Below are 14519 nucleotides of genomic sequence, written 5' to 3'. Positions count from 1 at the left end.
TTTCTTTTCTAGCACTTCTTGGCATGCTCATTTTCCTTCCTCACTTTTCTGTCTAATTGTCACTATTTTCTTTTCTCTCATTTCTCACATCCCACAACGTTTTTCTTTTTTTTCTTCTTTTTTTCCTTTTTTTTAATAATGATTTGATCGAACCCTATGTAGGTTGCCTACGTATCATATCCTTCATGAATCAGATCAAGCGTAGTTCTGGAAAAGTAATGGACAAAATAAGATAAAAACAAAAAGCTTTTTGGATTTTTCATTTATAACCAATTTTTTTTTTAAAATACAAATGGGAAGTACAATGACAAAAGACTCGACAAACTCTTACACCACCTAAAAGACTCAAAACTACTAGACAAGACAAGAAAGTAAAAAAACAAGCTCCTGAATGTGATGGTCCCGGGGTATCTGTCATGCTCGAGCTCTGGTACATGGATCCACATCTGAATGAGAAAAATAAGACCAAATAGAGTTAGTGACTCAAGACACTATGCGACGTGACAATACCTCCTATTAGATACATGCAAGACATGATTGGGTTATTTTGCAAAATGACCTACATGACTAAGAGTGGCTATTAGCGCAAACTGAATAAAAGTGGCCTCTAAGACATGAAAATACCTCACTAAGGCTTATATGGCTTCAAACTCCCAATAATTGTGGTCCTAAAAATTACTTCGCAAAAATGACCAATATGGCCAGAAGTGGCTAAAGATGCAAACTCAAAAGGACGGACCTTAAGGTATTATGACACTTAGTTGCAAACTCAGGATTCCGAGACATGGGTCAATGAACCATTTTTGCGAAAATGACCCCATTTTGCAAGAATGGTGTGGCCAAACGTGGCTAGACATGCAAAATTTGGCTAAGACCCCGTGAAGCCAAGAACCTAAGACTTACTAGGAAGATCGGACCCTATGTGGGTTGCCTACGTATCCCGCCACGAAAGACGAGAATCAGGTTTGCGTAGTTCGGGCAGATTGGACATGGGAGAAAGCCTTTTTTTTTTAAAAAAATACAATTAATTTTGAAAAACTATATTTTTTGTCTTTTTGAAAAATAATGGAAAATGTAAAATCTTTTTGAATTTTCTTTTTCTTTTTTTTTAAAAATTTTTTTTGGAAAATGATGGGAAAGTGCAAAATCTTTTTGGATTTTTTATTTTTATTTTTTGTCTTTTCTTGAAAAAGTTGTGAAAGAAAAATGTAACTGGGCCCCACTTGCTTCATCTTTATACTTCACCCTCTTTTCTTTCTCGTTTACCCTCAACCATCATTGGTCCGCCAAATGACCTTTATACCCTTAAAGAATGCAGCATGCAACACATAGGGATGATTAAATGTCTTTTTGGGCCATGGGCCCGTTTTGACATAATTTGGATAGACTTCCTACAACGGGACATGGTGCTTGGAACCGATCCCTGCTAAGTTTAAATGATATGATGCAAACAAGCATGACCTAAAGGCTGACCTAAGTTTGGGGTTCGCTAGACAAGGCAATTCGGGGCAGCACGTGGTCGATGGTGGCTGCTCTAGCTGTCCGCCAACTCCACGCTCCCACGCCACCCCCTAAAGACACGGGTGACTCACAAAAGGCCTTGTACGCTCAAACGTACTCTGGAAGACTTGTTGCAGAAAGAAGACTCATAGTTATGCAAATGATGGCAGTTATAAAGTAGTAACACAAAAAGGAAAAAACGTAAACAAATAAGCAACTAGCAAACAATAAAACGACATAAACAAAATAAAAACCAAATAAAGCAAACAAAACACATAAAAACCTCAACCAAATATCCTTAAAAAACCAACAAGATCAAGTACTAGCTCGAACCTGCAACTCCCCAGCATAGTCGCCAAAGATGTCACACTCATTTTTTACACCTCTTAACCCCTTTTAAAATATATAAAGTGATTTTGAAGCTTGAAAGGGTTTTAAATTTTGAAGTGACAACAATTTGTGTTTCGAAGGATTTTTAAGAGTCGCCACCTGACATTTGATTTCGGTGTGCCAGATCACCATTTTTTTAAAATAACAATTTCCTTTCAAAACACGTTTGACTCTTAAACCAATTTGCACCAGAGATTCAGGTAAGGGGTTCATTTGACTCGGAGAGAAGGTGTTAGGCATTCCCCGAGTCCCGTAACTAGTACAGTTGCGTACATGATCAAGTTGACTTTTAAAATATTCGAATTGAGGTAATAAACACAAAAATGGGAAAATTAACACATAAGAAGCTCAAGATCGTTCCCATATAATAAAACAAAGATAACAATAAAAATAAAATAAGAATAAAAATACTACGAGTTCACTTTTGGCCTCCAATTACAGAATACTACGGAGCATTCCCCGGAATAAAATATATACAAATCCTTCAGGGCATTCCCTGGATAATTTAACTAAGGGAATGACCTCTCGCCTCAAAACTAACAAAAATCCTAAGGCTTGCCTACCCAAGCGTAGTCGGCCTAAGCGTACTACTAGCGGGTAAATATGAAAACAGAAATAAATAAAGCTAAATAAAACATTCATTCCATGTGTGACTTTCTAATGACCTTTCATTTTATTTAATTAAACCATTCCCAATTCCTATAACGTGAAAGCAGATCAATTACTATCCCCATGACCCATGAATTTATTATTTCCACAACTTAATCAATAAGCGTGACCCACATACTTACAAATATAATATCTTATTAAGAGTTAATTTTTATTATATTTTTCTAATCAATGACACTCACTTAAACGTAAAGCATTTTCTGACATAAACTTTTCATCACCCTCATTTCCCTTTGTTCTCATATGTGGCAGAAAATTAATTTATCCAAACCTAAATATTTCACTTGCTGTTTTAAAATTAACAAGCTATGAACATAAAAAAAAATAATAAAGAGGATGAAGGGAATGAACTTAGAAAGAGAACAAAATTAACAAAACACGTAGAAGAGATTAAAATTAATGAAACCAAGAGAGTGAGCAGTGCCATGATTTGATCACATATTAATCAAACATTAATCAAACAATTAAGAGGAATAAGAGGAAGAGGGGAATGAACCTGACACAGCAACCTTCGTTTAATAAAGAACCTCTTGCTATAATTATCGATTGTTCGGATTGGAAAACAACAATAACCTCGAACCGCAATAGCAACCACGAGTAGAACCTCGACTGACTATCGACTCCTCTCTTCAGATCTGGTGGACGAGACTCGAACAGAAAGCCGCACTAACTGGAACTCCATTTTGCTTAGATCTGATATAGGAACAGAAAACTTGACCACGACAATAACCTTGCTGGATAAATGGGAACTCGGTAGTGATGAAAACTGGAAAATAAGTTGTTTCTGGCTGGTTTTACTGGAAGTTTTAACGATATTGCCACTGGTCTTTCATGGTAGTAAATAGGATGTATATTTGTGAACAAAGCTTCTGCAAATGTGCCAAGAAAGTAAATTGTTGAGATTGAAAAATAAGTGGTCTCAAGTGAGTGGTGAAGAGTGAGAGGCGACGGCTGCTGGTGTTCTTGTTGATGGAAGCAGGCCGGTTCATTAATGGAGGTTGGGGGCGATGACGGATCTTGGAGATGAAGTAGGCGATGAGGAGTTGCTCTTGTCTTGGTGATGATGAAGGGTTTTTCCTATGGGTCCCTGGCTGATGGCTCTCTAGGGTTTTGAGGGGTAGTGGGCGCTTGGGAGTTCTTAGGTCTCTATAGGGTTGGTGGAGTTAGGGTTCTTCTGTCACGATCCAAAATCCACTTAGGGTCGTGATGGCGCCGGACACCGCTGTCAGGCAAGCCAATCATAAATACTTAATTTAGGCCTTGTTGTAATAAATTTTAAAACTATGATTTTTTCCTTCAATCATACTAGTAAAAAATAACCGTTTCAAATTAAATAGAAATGTTTAGGAAATTAATAAAAATATCCCTTAGCCATCCCAGAACCCGGTGTCACAAGTGTATGAGCATTTACTAGGGAATGAAATAAAATACAATAACTGTCTGGAATACAATTGGACAGAAAAGAAAATACAGTACAATACTCTGAAAGAGACTCTGTTGGTTGTGGATCGTCTCGAGAGGTACGGCTCGCCTGAGTCCCAATAACAACCATGCCGGTGCACCAAACTAGGCCACTAGACTTACATGCGCCTGTGCAACAAAATGCACAGCAAGTGTAGTATGAGTACGAAAATAACGTATACCCAGTGAGTATCCCGTCTAATCTCGAAGAAGTAAAGACGAGAGGTCGACTTCGATACTTACTAGTGGTCCAGTAGTAATATATTAATAATACAAATAATCATGGATTTATTAAAAGCGGTAGTAAATTTAAGTAAGCCACGAAACAAGTAAACTTTCCTTTTTATATCAAGAAGTCTCCAAATTCATAATCTTTTATTTATCAATTTATCTCAGACCAGGGGGGCAATATCAGTTCATAAATCTCAAGCAAGAATTACAAGCATGCGCAAAATATGTTGAGGTCGTACGGCCCGATCCAACAGGTATTTTAACTGTGCACTGCCAGAGGATAATTGTTCCCTGATACCTTCTTGATTGACTATCCAAAAAAAAGACAATTATCCTTTTAACAATTCAAGAAAATGAAGTTTAATCTTTTTAGAAATTCATTTACTAATTCAATATGATTTAAGCAATTCAAACTGTCAACAAGATTATAAATATTCCAAGTATAACATGCTTTTGGGTCCTAGACTACCCGGACTTAAACATAATAGTACCTACGCACGGACTTTCGTCGCCTCGTGCATACGTAGCTCCCACAAATAGAAGCACAATCCAATTAATTCACCTATGATGACAATTCCCTCTTACAAGGATCGTGATGGCGCCGGACACCGCTGTCAGATAAGCTAATCATAAATACTTAATTTAGGCCTTGTTGTAGTAATTTTTAAAACTATGATTTTTTCTTCAATCTTACTAGTAAAAGATAACCGTTTCAAATTAAATAGAAATGTTTAGGAAATTAATACAAATACCCCTTAGTCATCCCAGAACCCGGTGTCACAAGTGCATGAGCATTTACTAGGAAATGAAATAAAATACAATAACTGTCCGGAATACAAATGGACAGAAAAGAAAATATAGTACAATACTCTGAAAAAGACTTTGCTGGCTACGGATCGTCTCGAGAGGTATAGCTCGCCTAAGTCCCAGTATCAACCATGCCGTTGCGCCAAACTATGCCACTAGACTTACATGCGCATGTGGAACAAATGCACAGCAAGTGTAGTATGAGTATGAAAACAACATGTACCCAGTGAGTATCTCGTCTAATCTCGAAGAAGTAGAGACGAGAGGTCGACTTTGACACTTACTAGTGGTTCAATAGTAATATATTAATAATGCAAATAATCATGGATTTATTAAAAACAATAGTAAATTAAAGTAATTCACGAAACAAGTAAACATTCCTTTTTATATTAAGAAGTCTCCAAATTCATAATCTATTATTTATCAATTTATCTCAGACCGGGGGGAAGGGGGCAGTATCAGTTCATAAATCTCAAGCAAGCATTACAAGCATGCACAAAACATGCCGAGGTCGTACGGCCCGATCCAACAGGTATTTAAACTGTGCACTACCAGAGGGTCGAATGGCGCGAACCATAAATGCATCTATTTAATCTGCTGAGGTGTTCGGCCAGTTAGAAAATTAAACACACACAGACAGTCAATCAAGAAGTCATCAAGGAACAATTATCCAAAGAAAAGTCAATTCTTTTTTTAACAATTCAAGAAAATGAAGTTTAATCTTTTTAGAAATTCATTTACTAATTTGATCTGATTTAAGCAATTCAAACTATCAACAAGATTACAAATATTCCAAGTATAGCATGCTTTTGGATCCTAGACTACCCGGACTTAAACATAATAGTAGCTACGCACGAACTCTCGTCATCTCGTGCGTACGTAGCCCCCATAAATAGAATCACAATCCAATTAATTTACCTATGGGTACAATTCCCTCTTAAAAGGTTAGAAAGGAGACTCACCTCGCTCCGAAGATCTATCACCGGTATCCCACGTCCTTCCGAAGACTCAAATTGACGCACGACGCTCCAAAACTAGCCAATAATTATGTAAACTCATTAGTATATGTTCAATTACTCATTATAATCCAATTTAACAATTCCTAACTCCAATCGAAAAGTTGACAAAAACTCCCTCGGGCCCAAGTTCCCGGATTCCGAAATTTTTCGAAGATAAGGTCTATCCATAACCTCACGAACTCAAATATATAATTTGCTCTCAATTTCATGTCCAAAATCGTGGTCAAAATCCAAGAATACTAATTTTCTAGGTTTTCCCTCAAACCCTAAGTTTTCCTCAAGTTTTCATGCTCAAATCCATATACAATCATGTATTTAACTCAAAATTAACATAAACCACTTACTTCATGCTTGGTGATGAAAATGGCACCACAATGTTGCTCCAAAATCGGCTCCAATGAAAGAAATGGGGTTGAAATGAACCCAACTCCCAATTTAAAATAACCTCACTGCCTCCAGTATTTTCTCACATGCGGTCACTTATCCACTTCTGCGGTTGTGCAGGTGCGACCCACTAACCGCTTCTGCGGTTCTTCTCCAGGCCCCCAACTTCCGCATCTACGTCCTTCCTTCCGCAGGTGCGGCCCTGCTTCCATGACAAGATGACCGCATCTGCTGTCTCAGTCTAGCCCAGACACTCCTGCTTTTACGGCACCTAGGCCGCTCCTACGGCTCTGCACCTGCCGCCAAAATCTCGCAGGTGCGGTTACACCAGATACCAGCTGCTTCAGTCCTTCTTCAAATTCTAAATTTGATCTGTTAACCATCCGGAATCCATCCGAGGCCCTCGAAACCCCAACCAATCATACCAACCCGTCCCATAACATAATACGGACCTGCTTGAGGCCTCAAATCATATCAAACAACGCTAAAATCATAAATCAACCTCCAATCCAAGATTAATGAACTTTAGAATTTCAAACTTCTACATTCGATGTCGAAACCTATCAAATCTCGTTCGATTGACCCCAAATTTTGCACACAGGTCATATTTGATATTACGGACCTACTCCAACTTCCTAAGTCAGAATCCGACCCCGATATCAAAAAGTACACTTCCGGTCAAACTTCTCAAAACTTTCAAGTTTCTATCTTTAGCCAAATGACTCCAAAACGGCCTATAAGCCTCCGAATTCACTTCCGATCAGGCTCCCAATACTAGAATCACCATGCAGAGCTATTCCCAGACTTGGAATCCCAAACAGACATCGATAACACTGAAGTGCACTACAACCCAACTTATGAAATTCTTCCAAAATGCTAACTTCCACAATAGGTGCCGAAACATTCCTGGGTCTTCCAAAACCCGATCCTGACATACCCCCAAGTCCGAAATTCATCACAAACCTGTTGGAACCTTCGAATCCCGATTCCGAGGTCGTTTACTCAAAAATACAATCTTAGTCATTTCTTCCAACTTAAAACTTTCGAAATGGGAATTCCCTTTCCAAATCAACTCCGAGCTTCCCCAAATTCAATTCCGACCATGCGTTTAAGTCACAATACCTAACGTGAAGCTGCTCACGGCCTCAAACTATCGAACGACGTGCTAGAGCCCGACCGGTCGGGTCGTTACATTCTCTCCCACTTAAACATACGTTCGTCCTCGAACGTGCTGAGTACTGTATTGGAGCTGTCCGAAATCACTGTTTAACACCTTGAGCACATACACATGCTACCATAGCTCAGTTGAGCACATTAACTTGATCAAATCTGAAGATATTCTCCTTTATTCAACAAATAAGCTTAGAACCCAATTTCAACATCCGAAATTCTCTACGAGGCCTGCTTCCAGTATTTGAACACCGCATCAATCACTATATAGTGTTCCAGAACATTACTGCATATCTTTGTCGAATTCTCACCATGCACCACATCCTCCACATGACCATATTAACATTCTCTAATCATAATAACTAACATTCCCCGAACCTGATGCTGACAATGCACCTTATGAAATGTATAAGTCTCGTTCCAATTCTTACAATACTACCACGACGGAAGAGACGTGCAGAAATTCATAACCACTGGCCGAGTCAACAAATCATTGAGGCTATACTCCTGACAAGAACCATTACCTCATTCTAAACCACTTAATGGTATTTTCTCTTGATATACTTTATATAATCTGATCGCACTGATCCTAGATCCAATAATCTTATCTCAACCAGTACGAACTACTCAGGAAACAAGCCACCCCTGACATGACCAAAAGTCTCATATGATGATACAATGTGCCAATAGGCTACCAACTCGAACGCGATACATAAGGAAACCGAACTATGGAAGGGACTACTCAACTCACGCTGCTAATATGGACTTTCCTTAGAAAATGGAAAACAAAACACACAAAAATTAGAATACAAAATACTGTACTCAACATCATACGGTTGCGGCGTGCAACCCGATCCAAGCAACATACCCATGGCAGTGTGCCACCGATCCACAAATAAAATTCACATAAGGAGATACACACCAAGCTAAATTGCTCATTACAACAAAATACTGAATATCGGTCCTAAGCACACTAAGTGCATAATACCATCCCTGGGGAGACATATAGCACCATAAGCCACAAACTCAAGCTCAACTGAGGTGCGATATATGTTCTGAAACTAAAGAGCCATTCTGCTCACATAACACCATCGCTGCGTGGAATCTCAACACATAAGAAAGTTATCGAGTCGTTCACAACTCACATGGCACAATATAGCATTACATGAAACAACCAACAACGAAATAACATCCAATGTCCGAATACTACTCTATAAGGAGCGCTATGCCGAAATGAACACATCCGGCCCGATATAGAGCCCATATTCGTACTTAAATCCATTCACAGACCTCAAGCCGATTCTGATTGTACCGAACTAAGTCCATAATCTTTCCTGGGTCCATAATAACCCTCTTTTCTCCCATACACACAGGAACAACCATCATAACCGGAGTAATCCTCCACAATCAACAACCCAATAAATCGAGTGCCCTCCGGGCATCAATTCTCAAATTAACGATATCACCACAATCTTCATACTTGGTTTAATTCTTCAATCAATCAAGTGACTACATGCCACACTGATACAACCTCCCCGTGGGGCACGCTCCCACGACCTTTCGTAACAGATAATAGGTCTGTACATACATACTACCGGCCGTAATAATGTTGAAAAGCGATCAAGAATCCTTAACCAGGATGCGAAGCCTTTTTCACAAATTACCGATCTTAGGCGACATTGAAGACAATGCCAGCTTACTCTAAACATTCAAAAATCCCTTTCCTGCTCATCCGAGCTTGTGACATCCTTGTCAATACTGAATTACAACTTTGATCCTCACTTTCAAGTTCCATACCACTCGCCGCACCTACCACGCCAATATGTGACAGCACCAGAATTTCATCATAACTCCTGGACCACTAATAGATTAATACTTCATCATATAAAAACTTTTCACCTAACTCATTTCAGGAGAACCATAGCATCACGTGAGTGAATCCTCATAACCGTAGAACATGCAAATCCTCAAGTAGTGGTCTAAGCCACCATAGCCCTTCCGAGATCCGCCTACCCATAACAGGCCACAATAGTTGAATACTTCCAAAATAGGATCAATCACGGCGGTCGTCAAGCCTTACACGTACTGTCACAAATCACATGCATAACTTAATCACGGTGAAGGAACTGATCACTGCCACCAGCATGCCAATTCAACCACGGTTAACCAATCCAACCTTTTCTAATTTATCCTCAACTGCCTCAGAAATAATAATAACTCAATTCGACACATAACACACTCCATCCGCTCTCACCCCGAGGAACCTTGACTCACGAGACCATGTTATCTCAAATCCCACAAACCATCTCTTACCTTTCTTGTGCACATATATGCATCCTCAACTGGTATACCTATTCAGATAATCTCGCTATGTATTAAAAGTCTATTTCCTCCCATTCCCCCAAATGCTACACTGCAAGTCGAAAGTTTCATACAACATTCTGATTCTCTTATTATGATCCGCTGCAAAAGCTCAATTCTTAACCATACTTATGGACTCGAAATCCTTAGACACCACTCTTTAACCTTTGGATCCACTAGGAACGTTGTTGAGAGTCACCCGCTCTGGCTTGGTCCTGACTATAATCAACTCCAAGGCTCCGTTGGCACATGGACACCCATCTCAATAAAGCACCTGACTGAATCACTTCCCTTGCAAATCACCTCTGTACGAAGCATAAATCCTGAATCTTTCCAAAGCCTGAACATGGGCCAATAAGGCTAACTTTAGCACACCTTTATCAATTCCTTTACTCTAATTACCACTTATGTTATTTTCCCTTAGCTGAAATAACCCATAATATGCTAATAACCAGAAACTTTGCAAGTAGTTAACCATGCAACCCAATCATAGGCGGTGAGACTTTCCCACTTATATTGAAGCCACTATTACACAACTCTGAATCCACCAAGATTCTTTATCTCTCATTGACATAACCTTACGCAACAGCCAAAATTCTCGGAATCTTTCTGTTAAACCCTTTTCGCATACTTTGCATCATCAACCATATTTGCATGACCGATCTCTTTGCCGTATAGCCAATAGAATTCTTCGCAAAAGCTTCGCCAACCATGCGACCGCTGATCTGCTCACAAGAGATAACCCACTTGTGGAAATTTTGTGCCGACATCTTCCAAAGCTGCTGCATGGGGTACAATCACTACGACATCAATAACCCATCTTGAGTCTGAACTCACTCTCTAGCTACACAGGTCCATTCACTCCTCGTGGACATCAATTAAATGTGCGACAATATCCTTCCATCCCAAGTCATGTTGCATCCTTCTTCATATCAAGCAACTCCCTTCTTTCATATCTAACCTCTCGCCGCATAATAGCCAATACTTCAAATTAAATCTGTAGACCAAACCACTGTCCACTAACATTCCCAAAGCATTCCAAACTTTCCTCCAGGGTACGTAATCATCCTACAACAAAACCCATATGCAACTCCGCCACTCTCCCACTTTGGCGGAACTCACTCCTTTAATCAGCTACTTGACCTTCGCTTTTTTTGCCTGGCCTTCTAGAAAATTTAACCACTGCTGACACTTCCCACATGTCCTTCCTCATCCTTTTCTGCTCAGTTGTTGCTCTAATTCAATCTCTATCCCTGTAACATTTGAGCCAGCAGATCGTCACTAACTTTAAACTTTTTCCAAGATCTTTCTCGAGCCGTCAACATTAGAAACACTGATTCGATCCTGAACCACTGCACCCCGTGATATCTAACAGCCACTTCTCCAATACTTTTGCACAATAAAATACCCCAAAGGCGAATCATAAAAGATCATAACACCGTCGAACTTAACATATCCAATCAAGGACGACTACACCACGTCACAGATGAAAATTCCACCACACTTGAAAACACCAGGCTCGTTACTCCATCAATCCAAATCTGGACATTCATAGGCCAACTGCTTTTCCTCCACCGGAAATGAAATACCAAATCTCTGAAAGTAGACCTCCTTCCAAGTTATTCACTACCCTAACATATAGGCAAGTATCCTATTATCACGTCAATATTGTGCGATAACCAATCATGAGCAATCATAGCTATCTGTGTATAACCTCAAAGCTCTCAAAAGTGCAACTACCGAGCTGAAATAACAGAATATCCTTCCGCCAGGTGACGACAATAGCCCAATCCACTATGCGGGGAGTATCATGCTGCACCACATCTTGTAGCACCACTAGAATACTTCAATTCTCGATTTATAATAAGTGTTTTATGTCGCGTAAGATTGAGTAAGAAGGAAACAAGGGCATAAGCCTCAAAGGAATCAAATCACACGATGAAGAATCAAGAAGGAAAGTACTCTTGACAGCTCTGTAGCCTCTCAAAGATAAGTACAAACGTCTCTGTACTGATCCGCAAGACTCTACTAGACTTGCTAATGACTCGTGAGATCTAAGGGAACCTAGTGCTCTGATACCATGTTGTCATGACCCAAAATCCACTTAGGGTCGTGATGGCGCCGGATACCGCTGTCAGTCAAGCCAATCATAAATACTTAATTTAGGCCTTGTTGTAATAATTTTTAACACTATGACTTTTCCTTCAATCTTATTAATAAAAGATAACTGTTTTAAATTAAATAGAAATGTTTAGGAAATTAATATAAATACCTCTTAGTCATCCCAGAACCCGGTGTCACAAGTGCATGAGCATTTATTAGGGAATAAAATAAAATACAATAATTGTCCGGAATACAATTAGACAGAAAAGAAAATACAGTACAATACTCTAAAAGAGACTTTGCTAGTTGCGGATCGTTTCGAGAGGAACAGCTCGCCTGATTCCCAGTATCAACCATGTCGCTACGCCAAACTAGGCCACTAGACTTACATGCGCCTGTGCAACAAAATGCACAGAAAGTGTAGTATGAGTACGAAAATAACGTGTACCCAGTGAGTATCCCATCTAATCTCGAGAAGTAGAGATAAGAGGTCGACTTCGACACTTACTAGTGGTCCAATAGTAATATATTAATAATGTAAATAATTATGGATTTATTAAAAGCGGTAGTAAATTTAAGTAAATCACGAAACAAGTAAATATTCCTTTTAATATTAAGAAGTCTCCAAATTCATAATCTATTATTTATCAATTTATCTCAGACCAGGGGGGCAATATTAGTTTATAAATCTCAAGCAAACATTATAAGCATGCGCAAAAAATGCCGAGGTCGTACGGCCCGATCCAAATGGTATTTAAACGGTGCACTACCAGAGGGTCGAATGACGCGAACCATAGATGCATCTATTTAATCTGTTGAGGCGTTCGGCCAGTTCCAAAATTAAACACACACAGACAGTCAATCAAGAAGTCATCAAGGAACAATTATCCAAAGAAAAGTCAATTCTCTTTTTAACAATTCAAGAAAATGAAGTTTAATCTTTTTAGAAATTCATTTACTAATTTGATCTGGTTTAAGCAATTCAAACTATCAACAAGATTACAAATATTCCAAGTATAGCATGCTTTTGGGTCCTAGACTACCCGGACTTAAACATAATAGTAGCTACGCACGAACTCTCGTCGTCTCGTGCGTACGTAGCCCCTACAAATAGAAGCACAATCCAATTAATTCACCTATGGGGATAATTCCCTCTTACAAGGTTAGAAAGGAGACTCACCTCGCTCCGAAGATCTATCACTGGTATCCCACTTCCTTCCGAAGACTCAAATTGACGCACGACGCTCCAAAACTAGCCAATAATTATGTAAATCCATTAGTATATGTTCAATTACTCATTATAATCCAATTTATAACAATTCCTAACTCCGATCGAAAGGTTGAAAAAAAATGCCCTCAGGCCCACGTGCCCGGATTCCAAAATTTTCGAAGATAAAGTTTACCCATAACCTCATGAACTCAAATATTTAATTTACTCTCAATTTCATGTCCAAAATCGTGGTCGAAATCCAAAAATACTAATTTTCTAGGTTTTCCCTCAAACCCTATGTTTTCCACAAGGTTTCATGCTCAAATCCATATACAATCATGTATTTAACTCAAAATTAACATAAACCACTTACCTCATGCTTGGTGGTGAAAATGGCACCTCAAAGTTGCACCAAAATAGGCTCCAATTGAAGAAATGGGGTTGAAATGAACCCAACCCCCGAATTAAAATAACCTCACTGTCTCCAGCATTTTCGCATCTGCGGTCACTTGATCGCTTCTGCGGTTGCGAAGGTACGACCCACTAACCGCTTATACGGTCCTCCACCAGGCCCCCAACTTCTGCATCTGCGTCCTTCCTTCCTCAGTTGCGGTCCCGCTTCTGCGACAAGATGACCGCATCTGCGGTCCCAGCCTAGCCTAGCCACTTCCACTTCTGCGACAAGATGACCGCATCTGCAGTCCCAGCCTAGCCTAGCTACTTCCACTTCTGCGGCACCTAGGTCGCTCCTACGGCTCTACCCCTGCGGCCAAAACCTCGCAGGTGCGGTTACACCAGATACTAGCTGCTTTAGTCCTTCTTCAAATTCCAAATTTGATCAGTTAACCATCCGAAATCCACCCAAGGCCCCCGGGACCCTAACCAATCATACCAACCTATCCCATAACATAATGCGGACCTGCTTGAGGCCTCAAATCATATCAAACAATGCTAAAATCATGAATCGACCTCCATTCCAATCTTAATGAACTTTAGAATTTTAAACTTCTACATTCGATGCCGAAACCTATCAAATCCCGTTCGATGGACCCCAAATTTTGCACACAAGTCATATTTGACATTACGGACCTACTCCAACTTCCGGAGTCGGAATCCGACCCCGATATCAAAAATCCCACTTCCGGTCAAAGTTCTCAAAACCTTCAAGTTTCTATCTTTAGCCAAACGACTCCAAAACGACCTACAAACCTCCG

General features: G+C 39.7%; 1 long non-coding RNA gene across 1 annotated transcript; it reads right to left on the bottom strand.

Moving 5' to 3' along the window:
* Positions 1-233: 233 nt before the first annotated feature.
* LOC107784218 (uncharacterized) lies at positions 234-3924 on the bottom strand. The gene is made up of 2 exons (XR_001647648.2): positions 3056-3924; positions 234-446 (listed from the first exon to the last, which is right to left on the bottom strand). It is a non-coding gene; the product is annotated as an uncharacterized LOC107784218 (long non-coding RNA).
* Positions 3925-14519: the final 10595 nt, after the last annotated feature.

Source organism: Nicotiana tabacum, chromosome 18, assembly GCF_000715075.1.
Source record: "Nicotiana tabacum cultivar K326 chromosome 18, ASM71507v2, whole genome shotgun sequence".
NCBI lineage: Eukaryota > Viridiplantae > Streptophyta > Magnoliopsida > Solanales > Solanaceae > Nicotiana > Nicotiana tabacum.
The sequence above is the reverse complement of the archived record's forward strand: the minus strand, read 5'-3'. Positions and strand labels throughout refer to the sequence as shown.